Here is a 6,079-nt window from a genome sequence, read left to right as displayed (position 1 = left end):
AGCTCTGGCTGCACCATCACTCCCCACATATCAGCCACACGCGGTCAAGGTGCCGCCTCCCCGCCATTCCCCTCCAGGCGTGGGCCTGGGTGCCAGGCATCTGGGAGAATTGAAGGAGCTTATCTCTAAAGGTTCAAAGCAGCCACATCCATGCAGGGTGCTGACCGGGACCAGGAGCCCTGGGCACAGTGTCTGGTGAGCAGGGCAGCCAGCTACTTATCCCAGTGAGCAGATTACCCTGTGACCCTTAGGCCTACTTTGTCACCTGCCACCTGCCAGCTTTCACTCTTTCTCATCATTCCAGATTCCAATGCTGATTTATCTTTGCTTTTTCTTTCAAGAACAAAAATGCTTGGCAAGCAATTCTGTACAGATTGACCGTTTTCCTTTTCATGTGAATCCAGCATGTCTAAGACAAAGTTGGAATGGACTCAGGTGGGAAATTGACATGACAGCTCAGCTTGTAGCCCATCCGCCCCTCCTGGGTGATGGGCTCAGGCTGTAGTGGTTCTGAGGTATGGTTTGTGTTCTGAGCTTCTGGTTTGTGTTTTGAACCCTGTGACGTCTGCTACATGACCTGCTGGTCCCAGGCGTGAGATGCCCTGTGCAGCCCTCCCAGGCTGCAGGAAGCAAACTTGGAACCATGCAACATATCCGAACTCTGTTTCTTCTCTGTATCCTTCTCAGATGTATGAGTGATTTTAATAGGACTGCATCCAGGCTGGGGTGCACTTGAGTCTGTAGGTCTCTGTTGCGTGCCGTCTCCTGCCTTTGTTCTGTCCCCACCTTCTCCCTGGAGGTGGAATGGGTGCCTGTTTTTCCTGTGCTTGAAATGAGGTGGAGATGGTTTGGGAGGGGGTAGTTGACAGCAAGCTGTTCGTTAGCAGCCTGCCTTCTGCCACAGGAGCTCAGCGGCTGGTTGTGGCAGTGTTTTAAAAAATTAAGATCAGAAACTCATCTTAATTTGCAGTTATCTGCAAACTCATAATTGCATCAGTAGTAATTTAATCCAAAATTGTTAGCATTTAGTCATCTTTAAAATGTATTGAATAACTTTAAAATTCTTATATATATATATGTACATGAGTCTATTAAATTGTGTATGTGTGTATGAATACTTATGTGTTCACACAACTAATAGTTAGAAACTTAGAAATTTTATTAAATTCTTTTACACATTTAACTTTGATTACAAGTTTATTTAATTAGAGTCTTCTTAACTTTGTAGACCAAATCTATTAGAGTCTCTTAAATGCTTACAAAAGACAATATATAACTAACTTTGCAGCCCAGGATCTGATCCTCCTCCTACCTGTGGGTAGTTGTGGCCACAACATCAGGTTTTTCTATTCTTTTACCTACCTCCTCATTCCATATGCGGTTGGCTTATTCATAGCCACCCTACTTAGAGAAATGTTCATACAGTGCTTTATAAAAGATATTAGTGCCAGAAACAGAACAGTCATACACACCCGCCCTCCCCTACTTCTTAAGATGGATTAAAAATGTCTCTCTATTATTTTCCCCTTTCCCTAAGGCAATATATCAGTTGCCTTGTTCGCTTGGTTGCCCTTTTTATTTTCATATTCATTTTTATTCATGGCCTTTACAGACTCAACCCGTTTCCTTTAACTGTTATTAGCTATCTTTTCTTTTTGATGTTCGAATTATCACAAGCTGGCTGGTGATGTCCTTTTAAGCAGGCTCCTATGCCTTATCACTTCTACCCCAGACCTTTTGGAGTGGTCTTTTGCTTTTGTGCAACATGCTACTGCAGGCCTATCTTGAATTTTCCTGCCCAAAGATGTGGAATCAGCAGCTCTCCAAGGAGCCCTGTTAAGATTTAACCCAAATCTGGGCACCAGAATGTTGATGTGCTGGGGATGGGTGGAATAGTGTCCTAGTTGGGCCGCTTTCTTGACAGAGCTGGCAATACAGGCCTACCTCGTTTTATTGTGCTTTGCAGATAACTGCATTTTTTACAAATTGAAGGCTTTTTAATGAACAAATCTGTCAGCACCATTTTTCCAACAGCGTTTGCTCACTTTGTGTGTCTGTGTCACATTTTGATAAATCTCTCAATATTTCAAAGGTTTAAATTATTATTATATTTGTTATGGTGATGTGATGAGTGATCTTTGATGTTACAGTTGCCAAAAGATTACCACTTGCTGAAGGCTCAGATGATGGTTAGCATTTTTATTAGCAATAAGTTATTTTTAAATTAAGCTATGTACATATTTTTAAGACATAATGCTATTGCACACTTAATAGACTACAGTATAGTATAAACATAACTTTTATTTGCACCTTGAAACCAAAAATTTCATGTGACTTGGTTTATTGCGATATTTGGTTTATGAAAGTGGTGGTCTGGAACCAAAAACGCAGCATCTCTGAGGTATGCCTATAGAATTTTTTTTAACATCACAAAAGACACATTGGTAATTTTTTTTTTTTTTTTTGCAACCACTGCGTCACCAGGGAAGCCCCCATATTGGTAATTTTAACTTAACTCTTACTCTCCTGATCATTTTTAATATCGTTCTTAAAAAATATCTTTTCAATTTGTTTTCTCTGTGCGATGCCAACTTGAGTTATCTCCTTTAATTCTACCCCTTCTTTTTTTTTTTCTTTCAAATCTTATTTGTAAATACTCCTTGAACGTTTTCTTAATTATTTTTTTTCTTTTAAAGAGACAGCCTTTATTTTAAGGATTTTTACATTGAAGACTTCAAAAAGTGGTAGGTTTTTAGAACTTATTGACCTGTATTTAAAAGGAACTGTTGACAAAGATTTGCCAGAAATAATCTGAACAAACGGGAAAATACAGTTAATACTACTGAAACCTACTAAAATAATTCCAGGACATATGGTTTATCCGACATAACGATACCTGTAAATGCTGTCACTGATATGAAACTGACTGCTTCTTTTCTAAACGCACAGTGGTATAATTAACAATATTCAATCACTTCTGTTCTTTCCTGAATATATAAAAATTAAAATACCAATTAGAAAACTAATATATTCTTCTCTTTAAATGTTTCTTACAGATACAATTTCAATATTTTCATTCAATAGTGGTGTGGTTTAAGCAATTTTTCATTCACAAGTCAAACAACAATCCACCCAAGGGGAACTGATAGTCTGTAGGCTCATAGTGCAAATAAAGAGTTCAGGGATGCAGCAACTGACCTTTCTAAAATACAAAACGGATAAAATTCTTAGAGGATACATTCAGTAAGCTCTACTAAGCAGCTGGCCACAGAACTAGAGCATTTGATAATTTTCCTGGTGATTTCAGTGGAACTCCAGATGTTTCCAAACTCAACTTGAACTCTCATCTTAGGCTTTGTATTTTGCTTTTCCAGTTTCGCTAATGACACAAACATGATTCAGATCCCTGAAGGATTCGTTATAGTCAATGGCGTATCCTACAACAAACTTGTCTGGAATTTCAAATCCAACAAAGTCTGGTCTATATCCAACACTTCGAGGGGTCCTTTTTACCAGCAAGCTTGCAACCTTGACCATCTTTGGATTATGCTGCTTGACCAAGGAAAGCAAGGTTTGCATTGTTTTGCCAGTGTCAATTATATCGTCAACAATCAAGACATTCTTCCCAGTCAAAGTTGAGAGATCATCTCCACCAATTACTTTTATGTCACCTGTTGACTGGTCATTACAGTAGCTTTACGGTCTGATGAAATCTACAGTCATAGGTGTAGATCTACCACTATTTCTGTTCATTTGATGTAATCCAGCAGGTCAGCAAAGAATTTATAGCCCCCCTTGAGCAACAGAGGGCCACGATGTGATGGCCTCCCGTCTCCTTCATCACATCTCGAGCCAGCCGTTCCGTCCTGTCCATAATTAGTCCATGAGGAATAAACACCTTTTCCAAATCCTCAGCATACTGATTAGGTCTACAGAATAAATCCAGGTCATAACCTGGTGCATCATCACTAATGACGACGCTGGGACTGCGGGTCGCCGTAACGGAGCCGGCTGGCGCGTGGGCCGAGGGCCGTCTGGGGAGGAGAAGCTGGCGGCGGGCCGAGCAGGAGGCGTTGGGAAAGCAGAGTGGCCCCCGCCCCAGTGCTCCGGCCGCTGCCGCTGTTTTCTCAGGCCTGTTTTCTCAGTTATTGACAGAAAAGGCTTTGGAGGTGGTTGGTGCCCGGTTTGGATTCAGTTGCTCTTGGTTTTTGCTGAGTGATCCTGGTCAAGTGACTTCAACTTTCTGAGCCCCCCTTCGTCTGCCCAATGAGGGGGTATTAGGTAGCAGGGGTCTGAGGAGTGAGTGAGCTGTAAAGGGCTGTTGTCTGATGTGCAGTCAGCACTTCTGAAGTAGTGTCGTGTGAACATGAGGGTGGGTGAGGGGGTCTTCTCTGAGGCTGCTCCTGGGACCAGCCCCGATTCCTGATCCTCCTGGGGTGGGGCAATGATGGGGGGAGCCCAGGAACATCAGAGGAGGAGGTGCTTTTTCAGCTGCAGTTAAGCCTGGGCCAAGGAAGGGCTGTAACTCTGGAGTCGCGGGAATGTTGGAGGAAAGTGTGGATTTGAAGGCAGAGAAACCTGGATTTTAACCTTGGAACCATCTCTGCAGAGTTGTGGATGGATTACTGCATCCTTCTGAGCCTATCACACGGCAGTTTTGGTATAGACGTTCAATTTGAAACTTGCCCAAGGCCCATAAAATTCACCCGTAAATGATGCTGTTTCCTTATTCATACACATTCTGCTTTCTTTCGCATTTTCTAAGAAGGTAAATTGGGAGACCTCCCTGGTGGCGCAGTGGTTAAGAATCCTCCTGCCAATGCAGGGGACACAGGTTCCATCCTTGGTCTGGGAAGATCCCCCATGCTGCGGAACAACTAAGCCCGTGCGCCACAACTACTGAGCCTGCACTCTAGAGCCCGCGAGCCACAACTACTGAAGCCCGTGCGCCTAGAGCCCGTGCTCCGCAACAAGAGAAGCCACCACAATGTGAAGCCCGCGCACCGCAACGCAGAGTCGCCCCCACTTGCTGCAACTAGAGAAAGCCCGCGCGCAGCAGCAAAGACCCAACGCAGCCAAAAAATAAATAAATAAAAAATTTAAAAAAAAAAAGTCAATTGGGTATATGCAGTCTTCGGATTTCATGTAAGTTGTGTTCAGTAATTTGTAAATGGCCTCACCCCACCCCCAGATTGCCACTCCTGCTCATTACTGTGAACTCGATGCCTTCTAATGAATTATGCTGGGAAAAGCTAATAAATGACGTTTCTACCTCATTTCCCTAATTACCGCTTAGAAAATTGTACTCTCTTTTTAATTGCTCGTTCTGGCTTGTTTCCTTTTTTAAGGAATTAGAGTGATGAAGATGATCCCAACTAACATTTCTTGCAAACTCACTTTGTCCCAGGCACTGTGCTAAGTGCTCTGCCATGCATCAATTAATTAACGCCTCTCCCCATCTATGTGGCAGGTATTATAGTCACCCCATTGAGCAGATAAGACTCAGGTGTCTAAGAAGGTCGCAGAGATGGGAAATGAGGATCCTGGACCAAACTTCAGGCCGCCCAACTCCAAAAGCTCTGCTCTTAGCTGTGAAACTAAACTGCCTGCCATTAGTTGACCATCCATCCATCCATCCATTGATTTTTCCTTTTATGGTGATGTGGGATGAATAAAATATTTTTGAAACTCATAGCACTGTGAGGTAAATGTGCCAAGCCTTTGTTTAAGGGGTTTCCAACTGCACCTAACTTTTCTATGATGCTTTGTGGAGTTTGCATTTCCTTTATTACATCTTCATTTTGAAAATTAATATTGGACTCTCCCCGCCCCGAATATTGGATTGAACTTGTTGAACATGCTGATTTTGAGGAACCTGTTAACTGTTGATCCGTTTATTTATGAGGCCTATAATCATCTGTTTAGAAACACCTTACGGAACTTTAAAAAAATAAAGTCTCGGAAAACCCCTTAGGACACCAGCCTCAGCTCACCTGTCGTGAGGAATGACATCTGAGAGGTCGCCTGGTGGTTTGCTATGGGGCTCTTGAGAGGTGCCATCATTGCCAGGGAGAGACAT

The 6,079-nt window shown here is 42.7% G+C and overlaps 1 pseudogene; it reads right to left on the bottom strand.

Annotated features, from left to right (window-relative positions):
- Positions 1 to 2,672: 2,672 nt before the first annotated feature.
- LOC102976330 (hypoxanthine-guanine phosphoribosyltransferase-like) lies at positions 2,673 to 6,079 on the bottom strand (annotated as a pseudogene).

This window comes from Physeter macrocephalus, chromosome 18 (genome assembly GCF_002837175.3).
Source record: "Physeter macrocephalus isolate SW-GA chromosome 18, ASM283717v5, whole genome shotgun sequence".
Taxonomy (NCBI): domain Eukaryota; kingdom Metazoa; phylum Chordata; class Mammalia; order Artiodactyla; family Physeteridae; genus Physeter; species Physeter macrocephalus.
Note: the sequence above shows the minus strand (reverse complement) of the source record. Positions and strands in the feature narration are given on the sequence as shown.